The sequence below is a fragment of the Cryptotermes secundus genome, unplaced genomic scaffold (assembly GCF_002891405.2).
Source record: "Cryptotermes secundus unplaced genomic scaffold, Csec_1.0 scaffold165, whole genome shotgun sequence".
NCBI lineage: Eukaryota > Metazoa > Arthropoda > Insecta > Blattodea > Kalotermitidae > Cryptotermes > Cryptotermes secundus.
Window position 1 is genome coordinate 538587 of NW_019737087.1, and position 20355 is coordinate 558941.

A 20355-nucleotide genomic window follows, 5' to 3' on the forward strand; every position below is an offset into this window, starting at 1 on the left:
TCTTCCTTTAAATTATTTCATTTTTCCTTCCCTAAGAGTCATGGTATCTGAATTGCTATAATAACAAGCCACGGGCTAGACGACCAGTGTTCGACTCCTGCTACGAACAGAGTTTGTTCTCCTCTCTACAGTGTTTAGATCGAAACTTGAGTCACCCGATCCCTATTTAGTTAGCTGGAGCTAAAGCGGTCTGTCCGTGGAGGCAATCACCAGTTCCATCTGGTGTCGTGGCTAAGAATGCCTGGCGCTGAATCTCCACTCCTCCATGCTTCTTCATGGCATGATGCTTAGGCTCATTTAACCACAGGAAACCTTACCTTGACACCTCAGTCTGTATAGCGACAACGACAAGCTGGACGATCGAGGAGTTATCAAGAAGAGCACTATATTCTGGAATATCATGCCATATAGTCTGTTGAAAGTCAACTGAGCTTTCGGAGGAATATATCGCCTCTATCTTCAGAGTCGAAGGATAAGCCGAGCAAAATACCAATGTGGAAGGATGTGGCAAGGCTTTATCAGTTTCCTGGCTGGTCAAGAGATTGCTTCTGTTCCACAGCATGGAGTTGCGTTCAGTTACATACAGGGAAACTTTACATGCTTAAATTTTTACGTGTATTCTTGTTTCTTCTTTCATTTTCCTGAGTAGCCTATATGAGTCTTGTGAAATACCGATAGTTTTATTTTCAAAAATATGTGACTTGTATCTTTATGTGACATGGTACTGATATGGCCATAGTAAGTGTGTCCTTTGAGATGGTCTTCATTTAAGAACAGTAGCTGCAAATACGCCGTAAGCCCGTCGGAACCCCAGACAAACCAGCTCAGTTGCCGCTATCCAAGCGTGTTCGCAGCGTCAGAAATTAGAGGTCCTCCGTATTGGAAAGCAGTCGTAGTCAGCAGCAAAGGATGCTGCTTCTACTTGAGACGTGGCCATGAAATGAAGCTTTTGAGAATCCTAAGGCCTATGCACCTATATTTGTGCCCAGTGAAGAGATTGAGAACCTACAGTTTTTAAATTATGGCATTCTTGAAGCAGAAGTTTGTAAATTTCAGTGTATAAAAAAAGATGTGTATTTAAGAAATATATTTGACACGAGCCACCACTGAAAACAGAAACTTACTCATGCACTATTAGGTACTCCGTACAAGCTGATCCATGTACATCACAAAAAGATGATATTTTTATGTGTTAAACGGAAGAATGTCAGTACAGGGATCTGCATTCAGGAAGTGTACATAGATAGCACGTAGCGTGTTGTTTCTACAAAGGGCCGTACTGTGGGACCACAACAAAGTAGGCTGCTTTGGGGTTTCGGAGGAGCAGCGAATTTCTTGAGCTGAAGAAGTATCAAGGAAGGTTCTTTACCAGGATGTGAACAGAAGCTCCTGGTTACAGGAAGTGCGTCAATATTCTGTCTGCACCAAGCCGGTTATAGTTATGGACTTCCTGGCCAACACAATGAAAGGGGCAAGCCCAAGATAAAGTTGTCATTGTGCTTAATTAATTCAACACCACACCATGAAGACGTATTGGTGAGTGGAGGTATAGCTCCAACATTCTTGACCTCGACACTATTTGCAAATAAGTGGTCAGTTTTCTTATGGAGGACTACTTGCTTGCGGGGAAATATTATATTGGGTTCGAATCCCTGCCGCAGCCATTGCTCAGATTTTTCAGTTCGGTGTTAGGTGAATGGTTCTGAGGAATGTCCGGCCTTACTTCAGGCGGAAATTTCTTGGAAGTGCGGTTTCAGTTCCAGGACAGTAGCTGAAATGTGACATTTATGAAGAACGAAATGTTGCTGGGACAGGCGTTATCTCAGTAATTCCCTTTTCCCCTTTCCAGTTCTCATCTAGACAGTCCTTCATATTTGTCTGTCATCAGTTTACCTACTCATTAATTATTGGCTTGTGGGTTATGACACCGTATAGTCTGGTAGGTAGCAGCATTTCGAAGGTACATACTGCCCCCATTGGTTGATGATGGAGGCAGTATGCTCCTCTGAGATGCTGGTAATCATGCATCAGCGCATACGGAGCCATAACCGGGAGTACTACAGTATGAATCTTCACACGGACTTTGCACTCATTCTAACTTGCCGTGTGTTATAACGGGCAAATCTGAGCCCGTAATACCGAAGGTTCATTTACAATACCATCCAGCCATCCATCCATCCATTGGCTCATCAATTTTTTATATTCAAAGTTCATGTCTGGTTATTAGGTCATTCAGAGACTTTTAAGCATTTAGTGCTTCAAAGTTTCGGCTGCCTCTGTGGTGTAGTGGTCAGAGTTCATGACTACACATCCAGGGGTCCCAGGTTCGGTTCTCGGCGCTACCAGATATTTTGAGAAGTAGTGGGCCTGGAATTTGGTCCACTCAGCCTCGTAAGCATAATTGAGGAGCTACTTGAATAGAAAAGTAGTGGCTCCGGTCTAGAAAACCGAAATTAATAGCCGTGGGAATTCGTTGCGGTGACCACGCGACACCCTCGTATTAGGCGACGAAAAAGGAAGTCTCAAATTTGAGACAGTAAAATATAGTCTCGAGAACTGAGAGAATCGGACACGAGAAAGACTGCGTTGGCAAGTACTTGCATCATATACGAAAGATAGACCCGTCCTCTCGTCAGAGAAGGCGCCATCAAAAACAAGACCGTAACTGTCAAACAGTAATAAATATCTGGTCACGAAAGCCTTACTGACTGACTGACTGACCGACCGTAAGTCGTAACGTGACATCGACCTTTGACTTTGACTTTGACTTGGAGTAGATATCCAGAATTCGAGAGACTAGAGCTCAGTCAGAGATCCAGACAACAGTGTGAGATTTCTCATAGAGGTTTCTTCAGACACGTCGTTAAGCAGGAGTTCAATGTGTGAGCTGCTATAATTGACTGCAAGTGTATAGAAGCAGCAATAAACCCAATTATGAAATACAGAACCCATTAGCATTAGTCACACCTACGTCGTACACGTGACGATTTCATATCAGAAAGTGTCTACGGCCGTAAATTCGTGGCATCTGGTGTCAGAATTGGTCGGATTTGAGTTATCGATCTAATTACTGGATCTGTTCTCTACCGTGTCCAGACCGGGTCTGGGGTGCGCCCAACCTCCTATTTTCTGTGTACCGGGGTGGAAGGCATTCCGAGGGGTTTAAGTGACAGGGGTGTGGAACTGACCACTCACTTTCATTTAGTGCCAAGGTTAAGAATGTGCGAAACCTTACTCCACTCCCCAATACATCTCCATAGTATGGTGCTTCATTAAGAGCAGGGACAAGTGTATCTGTTATTATTATTAATACTGTTTCTGTTAATGTATAAACTGCCTACTTTTTTATTATTTTGTGTTTCGCTGCTGTTTTTTTCTTCTTACTAGTTCTCAAGTTGCATTTGTCCTCGGGACTACGAAATTATCAGGTAAATAGATAAGAATTGAATTATTATTATTATTATTATTATTAATAGTAGCAGCAGCAGTAGTAGTAGTAGTAGTAGTAGTAGTAGTAGTAGTAGGTGTAGTATTTGGCTTTTAGGTGTTGTTAGTTAAGTACTGTTATAAATGAACTGAACTATCTTCAGGCATCTCAGACCGACTCTTTTAGCTACAGGATTTGAGACTTTCACAGCTGTGGTTCTGAAGAGCCCTGGCTTGTGGGATACAGCAGCGTGCAGTCAATTGAAAGTCAACCGACGTTTCGGAAGAATATGATGCCGTCATCTTCATATCTGAAGAATAAACCAAGCACGAAATCAACATGAAGCAGGTTAAAATGGAGACCATGTTTCTTCATTTGCTTATTCTTTAACGCTGAATATTGAGATTATTTGTTTCTCCGAAACGTCTGTAGAATTTGAGCGGAATATACGGCGATACATCTCAGAGGATGAGACTCTTCACTCTCTCTTTCGCTCGCCATTCATGACACGAAACGGCTTGTGTACATTTGAAGTCGATGCCTACGAGGGGAGGGCCACGGCGATTTTCTGTGAATTTATGAATGAGTTTCTGGCCAGAAAAACTTTCTCTTTCTTGCGAACAGTTGTGGAAACAGCGGTGAATAATGGTAAACTGCAGAACAGTCTGTACGGCGTGACGTTATATTCGTTCAGGTATCGGCCGCAGACGCCTCGCTGTCCAAACTCTGTACGAGACTCAATATATCACCTTGTGACTAAATGCAATTGGGGACGACGTGAAAGACAGAGCCACAATAAACGGAAGTTGTATGTCATTAACCAGCAACAAGGGTTCGTAGCCGGCGCCACGACCTTAAGAGGGCGCTAGGCTGAGGTAAGCAACCTCTACCAGACATAGGGCTCTATGTCGGCGGCTGCTTCACTCTTCAGGGAAACAGTGATATAAGTACAAGTATGTGTATGTATACTTTGACTATGAAAATATATAAAACATTAATACATCCCGTAGTAACATACAGCAGCGAGATAGGGGTGTTAAATGAAGTGGATGGAAATAACGTAAGAAGATTTGAAAGAAAAATTATTAGGAAAATACGTGTATATAGGCCAACAATAGAAGATGAGCAGTGAAGAATGGGGATCATTGAAGAAACAGACGACATATTGAAGAAAGAAGATAAGTTGCTTTACAAAGGCAAGAAGATTGGATGCTAACAGAACGCCAAGGAAAAATCTTGTCTGAGAAGATATATACTAAAAGAGTGACTTTTTTTAATTCGCTATTGGGGGGTGGACTCCAGCTGGGTCCACTCGGCACGGCGGCCACTGATTAGCCTATTGTACCTTCCCCGGGTGATTATGATGATGGAGAATTTGGTGGAATGAAGATTGGCAGGGGAAACCGAAGTGCTCGGAGAAAACCCGCTCCAGCGCCACTTTGTCCACCACAAATCCCACTTGACCAGACCCCTGGATCGAACCCGGGCCGCCACGGTGGAAAGCCAGCGACTAACCGCTTGAGTTATAGCACGGCCCTTACCAAAAGAGTAAGAGGTAGACTAAAATTGAGGTAGTTTGATGATGTCAGAGAAGACCTTAGGATATTGAACGTTAAAAATTTGAGATCCACTGTAGAGTCAGTTGATAAGGTAAGTAAGGTTTACTTTGACTTAGGTCAAATCTGAGAATTTCACATAAATGAAAATTAATATTTTATTTTCCTGGGTTATGGAAAGCAAATTTCACGATATCGTCAGAAACCAGAAGACCGAAATTGGAATACAGTTTTCTATTTCACGTATTTGCTCATCACAAATATACTCGTAAGATTTTCATTTGCCAGTAAAACGATCATTGGCCAGTCAAGTCTGTTTGTGTTGCTTATACCGGGATCTAAATAGTGACAGTGAAAATTCAACTGATGCTATTCTATTAGTTATGAAGCTTTAAATCCCAACACCAAGGAACATAACTTGATACTGTAAAAATAAAATAGCTTATATACGATTGAGATATATTTTTTAATTTAGTCTTAATACTTGTACCTGGTAGGAGATTTTTCAATTTTATTAAAATTCGTGACATTTTGAAGTTAATGATTAATTAAGTATTATTAGGATTCGATTGTGGGTAAAAGATATTTGTTCATATGTTTAATTAATTAAGCATCATACCATGAAAATTTGCTGTGGATTGAAGATACAGCTCAACCATTCTTGACCTCGGTACTAGACGAAAAAGAATGGTCAGCTTCACGCCCCTGTCGCTTTACCCCCGGAGAAAAGGCACCGACATCATCTGGACAGGAAGCTGTGCAAGTCCCAGAATTTTTTCTCCCACTGCCGGAATTCGAAGTCCGGCCTTTCAGCACCCAGCCCGTTGCTATAGCAACTCCTGTGAGTGTGGTTGAGACGAATAGTTTATTTTCCTAATAGGGTTACAGCCCAATTCGAGACTGCTTTTCCTCTCATGATATGGACATCTTTTCAGAGGTGAAATTTTTATGATGGGACATCAGGTCATCGCGAAGTGTCTACTGACACAGAATAATATAAGGCATCACAGAAGGGCACGGTAAAATATAGAACAGAGAGCAGCTTAGGACTACATAGTACAATAAAAAAGAAATAGTACAATTATAGACAGTGCAGAACAAAAGGAAGTCTGAAAGAGCGATACTAGGCAAAAACATATAACATACAGGACAGTAGAGACCACCAAAGGATAACACAGAATATAACATATTCAGAACAACAGAGTACAACACAATAGTCTGTAAGATTTAGATGTTCATGACGATAGTATGTTAACACAATTGTTGACTTTTTAGATATTATCCATCGTCCTGTTGTTATGAAACTCCCTCTGATAGTGAATATTGTTTGGCTCATCTCTTCTACCTTCTGTGGGGGCACGTGGTAGCGTAGTTTTGTTGAGGGCCTATGCTACAAGACGGAAGGATCGAATCCCGATGAGGTGGATTTTTCAATTTACCTAATCCTTCCAGCCGCGCTATGGCCCTGAGTTCTACTAACCTTCTAACAGAAATGAGTAACAGGAATATTCTTGGAATATTCTTGGGTGTAAAGGGCGGCCAGCGCGTAGGGCTGACAAACTTGCAGCCATCTATGTGCCGGTTGTCTAGAAAATGTGGGAACCTCAACATCTCACAACCTTATGGGCCTCCACGGCCTGTTACAAGCATACCTTTACTTTGTAAGATTTGAGGCTTTCACGGCGGTGACTATGAAGAAANATACCTTTACTTACTGTCCGACCTTCTGCTGGTTCTGTCAGAAGATAGGGCCTTACTGTGTAGGCTTTTTACCTGAGGACGTGGGAAGAGTCCGGTCTCCGAAACGCAGTTTAAATAAAAATATGACAATAGGTAATGTCCAAAAAGTGTCTATGCATATACAACATAGAACAGAGAATATCTGGTAACTGCAGAGGACAGTAAACATCAACAGGAGGAAACAGAACAACACAGAAATTTACAGTACAAAGCAGTACAATACAAAACAATATAGATTAAAATCCAGAAGTAAAAAGGGTCCAGTATGTGGACTATATGACTACAAGGATACAAGGATTGTTTTTCTGAAGCCAAGAACCGCATATAAGTATGCTTATATTTGGCCCAATGATTGTGCAGATATAGGCCTAGACATTGGTTCTGTTGAGTTTGGAGAGGAACGTGAGAGCCGTCATGTTGGCAGCGCTTCCAGCAAGTCTGTAAGAGAATACACTTACTTGCTGACGGTAATAAAATTTTAACATGAATTTAATGGATACGACATTCTCATGAACGGACTTGGTTGGCATACATCACTTTTATAACAAAACCTACAACTGAGAACTTTTCTGCTCTTCTAAAATAGATCGGTGGATGTTTTATTAAAAAGGACTGAAGTCTGCAGAAGGTTTACGGTGATATACCGCTAAACCGTCAGACTGATTCTTATCGATTCAGCTGTGGATAAGTGAATGTTGATAGGTGACATATCCTAAATTGAACTCTAAGTCCAAACGACGGATCCTGCAATAAAAATGTTTCCATCACAGAGTCAGATTCGCACAAGTCCATTTTCCACGCTTGAAGCTAATAACTTTTTTTTAATTCGCTTAGTGTGGGGTGGAGTCCATCTGGGTCCACTCGGCACGGCGGCCACTGATTGGCTTATTGTACCTGCCCCGTGTGATTATGTTGATGGAGAATTTGGTGGAATGAAGATTGGCAGGGGAAACCGAAGTGCTCGGAGAAAACCCGCCCCAGCGCCACTTTGTCCACCACAAATTCCACTTGAACAGACCCCAGGATCAAACCCGGGCCGCCACGGTGGGAAGCCAGCGACTAACCGCTTGACGCAGCCCAGCTAATAACTTGCTATGAATATCAATTTCATCAACAGTTCCTCACAAAATATGTCTTACCACTATAACGTCTTAAAACTGACACAAAATAGTTGTTTTAAAACTTCGAGGAATTATGAGATCTCACCTGAAATATCTGGAATTAAATATATTTTAAACAGGATATGTACTCTGGTCTAGTGGTCAGAGTTCCTGGTTACAAATCTAGAGGCCCCGGGTTCGATCCCTGACGCTACCAGATTTTATGAGAAGAAGCGGTTCTGGAACGCCGTCCGCTCAGCCTCGTTAGGAAAATTGAGGAGCTATTTCAAGGTAATAGCGTCTCCGGTCTAGAAAACCGAGATTAACGGCCATAGCGATCCATTACATTGACCATCTGACACCCTCTATCCGCAAATTTGGCACTAACTTCGCCGACAAGCGGCGGTCTCTCGATCGGTATAGTTTTCTTGCGGACTCAAGCTACGGAGTTTCTCTTTTGTTAAAAACAAATTTATGCCTCTGTCGATGCCATATTTACTAACAGGCCATCGGTAAACTGTGATATTTTTAGTAATTTAATTTTCAGAACAGCCTCCAAAGTAAATTTACACACACGTTAATAATTTGATTAGTCCTCCGTAATTTAATAATTATTAGTTTTCTTCGTAGAAAGTAATCACAAATTCGGGAAATTGTTTTTCGTGTTTTAACATAACAAGTATGGATGATATCTCAATTGAAAATGAGGTACAGGGATTTTCTTCACGAGCTCTAGAAGAATAATTTTCGAAATCAGCTTCGTATCCAAAGACATTAAATTTTAAGAATCATATTCTTTAGAGGTCTTGTGGTTAAACTGGAACTTATAAGAATCTCAGCTTATTTATCAATTTTTTATTTTATAATAATCTGATGAACTCTTTTATTCTACTCTTCTTTCGATAATATTTCTGGTTTAGAAATCAAGCAGTATGTGAAAATCATATTTAGGAATTTCCTCGCTTGGGCAAAATAAATATTAGCTATTTAAACGTAATAAGGAATGGAACTCAGTGGCGTTAATCATTAAGGGATGTGTGTATAGGCTTATAATTAATTTTGTAACAAGTAGTGTCGGTTTTCTTAACGACTCTTTCAGCTTCTCATGTTAACAGAGCGACAGATAATGAGATGAGCGGAGAATAAGGAACAACTTTGGGTGTAGAGGTAAGCGGTCGTTGCCTAGTCTAAGATACTGTTCAGATATTTCCCCTCGCAATAGAAGCAAGCAAATCAAAATAGAAATATATATAAACAAATAATAACATTAACACATCTAAATTATTTTATTTAAGCAGAAAATATTAAAACTGGTTGCTCGAATAGACCGATCTTTTGTCCTGAATTGATTTTATAGATGTCTGAAATTGTCCCTGGAAGAATTAATTAAGCATTATGCAATGAAGGCAAACTGAGGAGTGGCGGTATAGCTCCACCATTCTTGATCTCTGTACTAGATGGAGGTGAGTGGTTGGTTTCAAGCAACCGCAGTTTTACCACCGGCGATAAGAGTCCTCGTTACCCATTGAATCGGAGGCTGGTTGGGTTTCAGAACCTGTCTTGACTCTTTGGAATAGAGCAAAATATATTTCGCCTGCCGGGAATCAAACCCTGGTCCTAGCTATCCCGGCTACCGTTAAGTGTCTGATTATTGCCTTGGAAGTTTTATAGATTTTGATAGCATAACACAGATTTTCCTCACACAGATTTGTTAACCTCACTGTACAGTACACAGTATTCCTACAGGCTTCTTACGGCTCCATGAATTTCTTGACTTTTACGGATTTATGCGAATCTGACCCTAACGTACAAACAGTTCCATGTATTCCCATTTTACCTTAACATGAGGAAATTCTGAGCTGCCAAAGTGTTGAAACGAAACCCCAAGTAGGGGAGTCAGTTTGAGTATACGAATGACAGATTTCCTGTCAGCAAGGACAGTTTCACTGCCGTACAGCCTGTCGGGTAAGAAGTACCTGGCTGGAATGAGATACCCTTGGTGCGTCGAGTTTTATGGACTCTGCAATGCGCCCTCGGGTTTACTGCGGGAAACACAAACACCAGACCTCACATGAAGTGGCGCTATAAAAGTTGCTGAGGTTCAGGACGGCACCCCCACCCCAAAATCCTGCTGAGTTCGCATAGAGAGGCTTGCGGCGCAAAACGCACGTTATTTGTTTAAATTCCCACAGTTTAAAAATTGGACGACAGGTAAACAGACAGCCCCTGTTTTATGGGAAATCACGAAGGAATGAAAGGACAGTACAGCTTTCATGTATCCTCCTTTGTTACGGATATTCCTCTGTATAGACGGGTCTAGGACATACATAAATGTCACTTTTGATCACAGATAGTGAGTAGCAAGCTACTGTAGCCCTGCATCAAATTATTACTGTAAAGATACGCCTAGAACATAGACTGAAAGTGTTTTAGAATAGAGCATTGTAAATATGTCCCGGTGCGTAGTTAAGCACCATACCAAGAACACGTGTGAGAGAGGAGAGGAATAACACATAAAATCGGTACTAGATGAGAGTAAGTGATTAGCTTCACGTTCCGGTCCTTTTACCTCCCGTGGAACGATCTCCCAGTACCCATTACGTAGAAGGTTTTGTGGTCCTGATTAGGCTGGATGCTGTAGATAAGCGAGATGTCCTTTGACCATATCGAGAATTGAATTCGATCCTTTGGGTGATAGCCCGATGTTTCTCAGTCCCTTTTTTAAAAGTATCCGACATAAAAATATTTTTGAAGTGCGAAAATAGGTAACATTTTCAAACACAAGATGGCGTGAACTTTTCCTCATAAAAATGCACATTTTATTTTCTTCCTATTCGTAGATATTGATAATATTTGAAAAAAAAAAATTTATTAGTTAAAACTAAAAAAAAATCAGACATTTCGCTCGTGTACATTTAATCCCCAGACTTCTCTCGGATACCTCTAAAGGTACGCGTACCGCCAGTTGAGAAACGGTGGACGAGTCGCTATGCCGACTGAGCTATCCCGGTTGTTTGGAGACCGGGCTGCCGAGGGCAATATCTGGATCTAAGAGGGGGATATAACCCGAGGCTGGAGGTCACTAAATTGGCATATTTTTAGGGTGATCAAGTCTAAGAAGGTGAGATGATGAGCATGTAGCAAGCATGGTACATACAAGAAATTAATATAAAATATTCTTCTGAAAATCTGCAACAAAGCGAACACGTTGTCTTAGAAGGGAGGCTAATACTAAAATGGATCTTAAAGAAACGGAGTGTCGGAGTCCCTTGTACTGCGCCCACTTCTGGCCTATTGTACCAGCCCCAGATGATAGGTGAGGGTGATTGTGGAGCAATTGGTGGAATGAAGATTGGCAGGGGAAACCGAAGTACTCGGAGAAAACCTGCCCCAGCGCCACTTTGTCCACCACAAATCGCACTTGACCAGACCCGGGATCGAACCCAGGCTGCCGCGGTGGGAAGCCAGCGACTAACAGCTTGAGCTATGGCGCGGCCAGGCCTGTTGGTAATACGCAAGTAAAATTAAGTACAGCCTTAGATTTCAGAAGTGAAAGGAACTTAGTGGTCAGCTGTGTTTGGAGCCCTGAGATCTTGTGTTTACGCATTATGAGGGTAGGAGTAGACAGCGCAACGGGAAAGTAAACACGGTAGCTAGGGACTTTGATAGACGTTTCGAAATATCCGCAAGAGGGAGAGAAAGAAATTCGCAAGGTCTGGGGCAGAAATTTATAGAATGATATTAGCTGAAATTCCTGGCAGAGGTAAGATATTTTTATCTTTTCTGCAGCGTTCACACGAAACCTAAGGTCCAACCAGCCTCCTACCTAATGGGTTCAAGGACATCTTTCCCTCAGAGTAAAGTGGCCAGATCATGAAGTAAGAATATATGAATCTACAGGTCGAGCCTTTCATTCGCCTTCAAGGTAAAGCACTAAACAATGAAGACTTGTGGGTGTGTGGAGGTGTAACTCCACTAGTCTTGACCTCGGAAGTGAGTGGTAAGCTACTGGCCTCAGTCGCTTTATCCCCAGGGAAGAGCCCCCGACACCCATTGGATAGGAGACTGGGTGGGTCCCAGAGTCGGTCTGGACCCTGTGGAGAAAGAAGATTCTTTCGAAAAATTCTGTCAACTTCAGTTGGTTATGCATCCGTGTTTAAATTCGACAGCATGTGTTTGTAAGGGCATCGACCTCATTGCATTGTAGCATGTAGTTCTGGAAAGTTATACTATAGCTTTGAACCAAATTTATTGCCATACCGAACTTCACGACACCATATAGGGAAATATTGCGGAGGGCTAATTTTGAGAACAAGGTGCCCATTCATTCCCTTACCACCAGCCGTCTCTAGCCTCGAAATAGCAGCCGAATTAAAAGATGATATTCCCTTGATCGATATTAATGTGAATGAAATGTTATTAGTCCAAGGATGTGTTTTTAACTGGGAAGACCAAGACGTAGGTGGGTGGACAATATTAAAATGGATCTTAGAGAGATAGGATGGGATGGTATTGATTGGATTGATCTGGCTCAGGATAGGGACCAGTGAAGGGCTCTTGTGAACACGGGAATGAACCTCCGGGTTCCACAAAATGATGGGAAGTTCTTGAGTAGCTGCAGAATTGGCGGCTTCTCCAGAAGGGTTTAGCTCCATGAGTAAGTAAGTAAGTAGGTAAGTAAGTAAGTTATATAGAATTTGATAGTAAGTTGATTATGACGGACTGAGTAAAACCACTAAGGATCTCAATGAGGATAACAAGCCTTTGTGCTGAGTTTCACGGAAAGGTCTGGAATAAAAACAAGAATTCTTCTCACTCGATCTGGACAGGAGGGTGTAAAATGAGAGAAGTGTAGCTTATGGTCTTCTGAGTTGTATCGCCATTCAGTTTGGAGAGAATCTGACGTATCGGAGGGAGATATTGCCTCCATCTGCAGGGTCAAGGATTAAGCCTAGTAAGAAATTGTTCTTCGACCATGAAGAAGGAGGCAGTACTTTCCTCCGAAACGTTAGGCTATCTCTCACTTACACCGGCGTTTCTCACCGTAAGAACCTCGAATCTGACAATGAAACCGAATAATTACGTAAGTTACCCACTTTTTCATTGTTTCATGACTCTCTTCTAGCGGTACAGGTTACACAGATTTAAGGTAATGGTCGATAATGTAGGATTTGAGGTTCTCACAACGGTAGTTATGTAGAGGTATATCTTTGGGATATAACGTCCCGTAGTGCGTTCAAAGTCAATCGACGTTTCGGAAGAAAATGTCGCCTATATTTCAGTGTCGAATAATAAGCCAAACAAAAGACCAGAACTACCTGATTCACGCTGATCTCTTGTCCTGCTTATTTTACGACCGTGAAGATAGAGGTGATATTCTCCTCCGAAAAGTCGGTTAATTGTCAACGGACTACGCGGAGTTGTATCGCAAGACCTCTCTAATTAGGAAAATCTTCGTTGTTGTTGCGTGTGGTAGTATCTGGATTCATGTGGAGATAATGACGAAAATATAATTGGTTAGGAAGATCAATGCATTCTGGACAATAAGTAGGTTTATAGCTACCGTTCTTAAGGGCATATTTTTTTTCCTTGGCACTACAGCCCCAGTGGGCCTAGGTCTACCTCCATGAGCTTCTCCGATCACTTCGGTTTTTCTAGATCTTACACATTCGGTAGGACTCCTTGGGCGGGTGATCAGCTCGTCGCAAGGCCTCTACCTGTACACAAACACAGAAAAACGCACACACACAAACTAAACATCCATGCCCTGAGTGGAATTCGAACCCACGATCCCGGTTTCCAACTAGCGAAGACAGTACATGCCTTTGACCGCTCGGCTACCGTGACTGGCCTAAGGGCATATTAGGTAGGAAGATTCTCGTAAAAGTTTAATTATGATCCCCTGTCTGTTTCTTCTCAGGGTCAATTCTAAAACTGTATCCTTGAGGCATTTGGCAGGACTCACTGAACGGGGATCTGCTACGGTAAGGCCAGGACAACTCAACGCAGAAACACAAGCATATCTTGAATGGAATTCTGGCTGTCTATTCCAGTCTCGCGTTTAGATCGCTCTGCTCCTGTCTTTGCCTTTGTTTACTAAGTGTGAACGTTAAATATCTGGAAGCGTATTCTTAAGCAGTCCCGAAAGTAAGCGTTGGCTTACACACGTACACTGCCTTCAGACCACTCTCAGCCAGTGGGCTGTAGCCGCATTTTCTCTTCTTCCTCAGCAGTGCTCTTATCTACTCTTAGCAGGTTTGAGATCTTCACAACGGTGGTTATGAAAAGTACTATCTTCTGGGATATAATGCTGTGTAATGCGTTGAAAGTCAACTGACGTTTCGGAGGAAAATGTCACCTCCATCTTGAAAGAGTCGAATAAACCGAACAATATACCAGCGTGAAGGCGGGTGGCAAGCCGACAAGGCGTCATATTTCAGAAGATAAGTACTATTGTGGAAGTGTTTTCAAAAACATTTTCGCCAGATTCATTGACTGTAAACTTCTCTCGTTTGAGACAGCATCCAAATCGCAATGCCTGTAACAACTTGAGGCACGCAATAGTGTAGTTGGTTGAGGTACTATGCTACAAGCCGGAAGGTCGCGGGTTCCAGTACCGATGAGGTGGATGTTTTCAGTTGACCTAATCCCTCCCCGCACAATGACCCTGGAGTGGACTCAGTCTCTAACAGAAATCAGTACGAGGCATCTTCCCCGGGGTAAAGTGCCGACGGCACCTAAGGCGCACCTTACCGCCATCTATGAGCCGATTGTCTAGAAAATGTGGGAACCTCAGCGTCTCACAACCCTATGGGCCTCCATGGCCTGTTACAGAGACAGCTTTACTTTTTGTTATCTTCTTGCCTGTAACAACTCGCTCGCCTTCTCTCGTAATAGATTTCTCTGGCCATACACACAACTTCCTGCAGCAGACTGAAGCCGCTTCAGACACATATCAAAGGGCGTGTTAAGGATAAAACTGCAGCAAGTAGCAAGTCAAAGCATTCTAAATTTTCGAAAATGTTAAAATACCAAATAAATACAACCGTTAAACCTACAAATAAACAGTATTCACTTACAAATAACTTGATCAATTATCAGGAGTAAAAGGTATGAGTGCCGGTCACGGTAGCCGAGCGGTCTAAGGCATGCACTGTCTTCGCTCTCTCGGAAGCCGGAATCGTTGTTTCGAATCCCACTCAGGGCATGGATGTTTTGTGCGTCTTTCTGTGTTTGTGCACAGGTAGAGGCCTTGCGACGAGCTGCTCACCCGCCCAAGGAGTCCTACCGAATGTGTAAGATCTAGAAAAACCGAAGTGAACGGAGTTCATGGAGGTAGGCCTAGGCCCACTGGGGCTGTAGTGCCAAGGGGGGGGGGAAGAAGGTATAAGTCTTCTACGGCGGTAATTATTAAGGCCATGGTCTTATAGGTTCTGATATCGTTTAGTCTTGTGAGCGTACACCGAAGTTTCGAACGAATATTGTAGCTTCTTCTTTAGGGTTAAATTGCGTCTGTTTAAGAGTAAAACTGAACTAGATCATTTTGTTTGTTTTCGCATACATTTGCCTTTTCCTCTTGAAAACAACGTCAAATTCTTGAAAGCTCCCGTCTTGCTTAATTGTTTTCCATTTTCCACCTTTGACAATATATTAGTGTGGCCTTACAAAGATCATTTATTTTTCCACTTCTTCGCAAATGGCCGGATCTGCGCCTTTTTTGCTCCTTTTCCTTTCTTCTCTCTTTTCCCTATTGATTTTTGTTTCTCTCACCTTCCTTCTAACCAGGCTATATCGCCGAACAAATCCATGCACCTGCACATTTCAACTCTGAAGAAAGAGGCAGCATATTCTCCCAAAAGACTTCTTCCTGTCACAACCCGAAATCCCACAACACAAACAGAAGAAATGCCGCGAGACATCCATGCCTCGAGTAATATTCGAACCCAGAATACCATTGTTTGATTTGACGAAGACATTCCATGTGTTAGAGCCCGCGGTCACTGTGACAGGCAATAGCCCACGTTTATAAGCCAACGCTTACTTCCACAATTTTAAAATTCAAAACGCAAATCCGGGTTTTCTTTCTTTTAAACTGAACGCACTGTTTTAGCGCTTATCTCACCCACATTCTGAGGATTACTAAGTGCTTCAGATCTTGATCGGGAACCGATTGGTGTTGCAAGGTGAAAGAAGAGAAGCAAAGACACAAAATTATGTTAAAAGGGTCGTTGTGAAGAAGCCAATAATTATGCTACCACTAGAGCTTGTTTGTGAATCTGTGTAATAAGGAGGTTTTCTTTGTAAGATTTGAGGTTTCACGGGGGGGAATATGAAGAAAGCTGTCTTCTTGGATGTGGCGCCATGTAGATATTGTGTTAATCGACGTTTCGGAGAAACGTATCACCTCCAGTATCTGCTCACGCTGGTTCCTCGCTCCCGGAATCCCTTCTTTTTTCTTCTACCCTGAAGATGGAGGCGATCCTTTCCTCCGAATGGTCGGTTAACATACACGGCGCGATTTCCCAGGAGATGGCTTTCCTCTTAAGAGTTTTCGTTCATAGACTCATCAAGAAGTAGCCGGAAGTGATTATTTTCTGTGCACTCCGCAGATCAGCGCATAAACTTAGCACTAATTTAACGTTGGCTTTATTTTATTTTAATTTTCTTGTTAAGCAGTTCTTTTCATGGTTCATGAGTTTCATTCGGAAAGCATCCGTGTGTTCCTACATCTCAAGATAAACTTCTACCTGTTACCTGGTCCTTCAGTTGTCATGTTTTTGGCTTTCTAACCCAGTTTTCAGTATTAAACACTGCTGTTGTCTTGGTTCGCTAATCAGTAGTGTCGGGTGTCAGTGACCTTGCCAATTGGTCCGTGTGGCCGTGAGATGACAGCGACTTTGCATTAACATGTCATGCATCCTGCACACGTCCTACTGAAACTCAAGTCTAACTCCAGAAATCTTACTCACAACAAAAGTCGTGATTTGTGTAGCCTACTTGCTGCTAGTCATTCTCTGCACCATTTGCGTGACGCAGACTCGAGTAGAGGCCAGGGCTTCTTCAGCCCAATATTTAATCCAAGATATTTTAAAAAGTATATTAACAGAGAGCCGCTCACGGTAGCCGAGCGGTCTAAGGCATGTACTGTCTTCGCTCGCTTGGAAACCGGGATCGTGGGTTCGAATCCAACTGAGGGCATGGATGTTTATGTGCATTTTTCTGTGTTTGTTTACAGGTAGAGGCCTTGCGACGAGCTGCTCACCCGCCCAAGGAGTCCTACCGAATGTGTAAGATCTAGGAAAACCGAAGTGAATGGAGAAGTTCATGGAGGTAGGCCTAGGCCCACTGGGGCTGTAGTGCCAAGAAAAAAAAAGGATATTGTCACACACACTATACGTTGACTTTAATTAACTAATTTTCTCTTCTAATTGCACCTTGTTAGACACGCTAATCGCGTTTCAAGTAGATCTAAGCTATGTATAATATTATGTTTCTGAACATTATCCATCGTCCTGCCTTCATCTAAAAATAACGCCCTGTTTATAGTAAAAAAAAAAAACTTTTCGGAGACTGGATTCTGTCTCCTTCTTCAGACTGAGCTTACTCAGTTGGCCTCAGTCGATAGAGCTAGTCCCTATCTCCGGACATCTGTACCAGCACCAAGATGGGGTATACAAACCAAGCACAGCACAAACCATCTGCGAGAGATAAGAAAACATTAAATTATTGAAACTCCACATGTATGAGGCCTTGCACCGGGGAAGCATCTCGATTGAGATCATCGCTGGAGAGAAGCAATACTTCTTATGGTACCAAAACAAGAAAAACAATCTTCCCACTTAGATTGAGTTTCAGAATGTGTGCTGGCAATATAGTTTTGTTGCACATTTTTTATAAATCAAAATTATATTTTATTGAATACTAATGCATTTCAGCTTCCAGGTATGGAAGGTTTGTGAGAATGTCTAATAGGCAGTCACCACAGTCAGACTATGCACAGGGGATAGTCCTGCGTCTGGTGACGGCCCAGCAATCCCATTACTGTATAACACTAAACTCTTACGAAATGTCACACACGACCTGGAACTAGTGGGCGGTTGTGAATATGTTAATCAATCCTCGGCTTCCATAATAGGTCAGGAATTTCTTGATCAGCTGAGCGACTATTATCTTCTCCAGAATGACATTGCTCCATGATATTAATGTAATTATATTTCGGGGTTTCAACCACTGTATTTCTAACATACATGAATTTAGATTCTTCTTACAATTTATGTTCAAAACATTGAATCTGTGCAACTGGCAACACTGTAGATTCAGGGTCATGTTCATTTGTTGTTTTTTTTTTTTTTTTGAAAAAATATCAATGTTTACATCAGCAGCAAGCCCGCCTATGGCAAAAGTCAGGTTAGGTTCACAGGGCATACGACTCCTTGCCGTGTTGCATTGTGCTGACAGCCATACTGTGAAGGACTTCCTGAAATCTTACGTTTTACATTCTATTTTAATTGCAATACTTACCAACTTGAGGCAAATTTTATGTTAGCATATACTGTATGCGGTCTTATACGACCGAAATATATAGGAGTAATAGAAAGTCGAATTGTAAAATATTAGAAGCGAGTATATTTGTTGTGTAACGGTTAACCTAATTCATATATATATATATATGTGTGTGTGTGTGTGTGTATGTGTGTGTGTGTGTGTGTGTGTGTGGTTTGAAGAGCAGGAAGGTGAACTTCATCATCTTCCCTGGCCAGCAAAATCACCAGATTTGAACTTCACTGAACCACTCTGCTCAGTTTTTGGAGACTACAGTGAGGAACAGATTCCATCCTCCAACATTTCTAAAGCAACTTGAAGATGTTCTTCGAGAAGATTGGTATAAAATTCCGCTAGAGACCGTTCCAAAGCTGTACGAGCCAATTCCAGGAAGAACTGCGGCTGTGTGGTTGGCAACACTGTGTTAATACCGAAACGTGTACAGTGTCTGCAGAAGTTCCGTGATATTGTCCGACCCCTGTATATTTCATTTAAACAGTAGAATTCACAATAATGGATAGATTTGATTCATCGTGCTGAAAGAACGGAACCTGAAGGCATTCCCAAAACGCTAAAGGAACAGGGTCCATTGGGTGCCCACACTTAGCTGGAGGGATGAGAGGAACGGAACGGAAGGGTCGAAACGTCCAGAGTTAGTTTGTTGCAGTCCTTATGGCTAGGTCTATATTTTGTTGGACGCTTATAATTTGAGGTTAACATAAAATTTTATTCTAAACGTGATGTAGGCTACGTAACCAGGCCTACGGTATGTTAGGCTTACATATTTTGCTTAACATTTCTGGCATAGGCTGCACGTTTTCATATTCTTCTTCGTGTCAGGTTCGAAGCTTCTGTTCTTGAGCTACATGGATTAGGCCCTGTCATCTGTCCCAATTTAGAAATAATATTTGGAAGTATGAATCCAATAGGATCACTTGGACGGGGGACGCACCCGTGGTAAGGCCTCTAAACTAATACATTTTTTACAGTAAATATTTTATCAAACCCTGATTTACTTTATGCCCAATGACATGAATTTATCTGATTTGTCGGTAAAAGTTCCTAACAAATCAGGTTGTAATCAAGTGGAAATTTGCGGAAATGTACCCGCATTACGGGAGGGACGGGGGTGAAGAGAATGTTTCCATTCTTTCTCCTGCCCTACTTCAGCTGGAAACCAAAGCGCGCGTAACTGTGAGGCAAATTTACGGAAAATAATTACTAAATTACTGTATGCCTGCTGACCAGTTACTTCACAAAATACGGATTTGTAGCATTCAAATAGGCCACAACAATACTGTATACGCCTCTATGCAATAGCAATTTTTAGATGGTCAAAGGGCTGAAGGAGTGCTGTTACAGTGCAGGCCTATATGTGTGCACAAAGTGATTTAAGCCTAGCATTAATTAGACCATCTTAAAGAAATGAAAGTAAAATTTTATTTCGGGTTAAACCTGTGATTTGAAAAGTCGGTTAACGAGAACTAAGCTTCCCACGTGTTTTTGGCCCTGCGTACAGATTATGTTGCTGAAGCCTCTTTCCCTTCATCACCAAACAAGGTAGTCTCTATTATGAGTAGCCAAGATTTTGTCTAAAATTATTAAGTTCCTGGCATTTCATGTGGAAGTTGGTTCCCTAAACTCATTAAATTTATCAATGTTTACAAATGTCTATCTATGGTTCTACAACCGTTGTGGACCTTGGCCGCTTTTTCAGTTTCTTAGACCTATACAGTCAGTATGGCTCCTTAGACGGGGTATCAGTCGGTCGCAAGGCCACTACCTACACACAGAACAACACAAAAACAGAATAAAGGCATAGAGACATCCATGTCTCGAGTGGGATTCGAACCCACTATCCCAATGTTAAAATAGGAGAAGACGGTTCATGCTTCAGACATTATGGCCACTGTGATCGGCGGTTATAAGCTTAGTGTAAGGTAGGTCGCACACCGGCATGCGTCAAGACATGTAACAGTCAAGACACGAT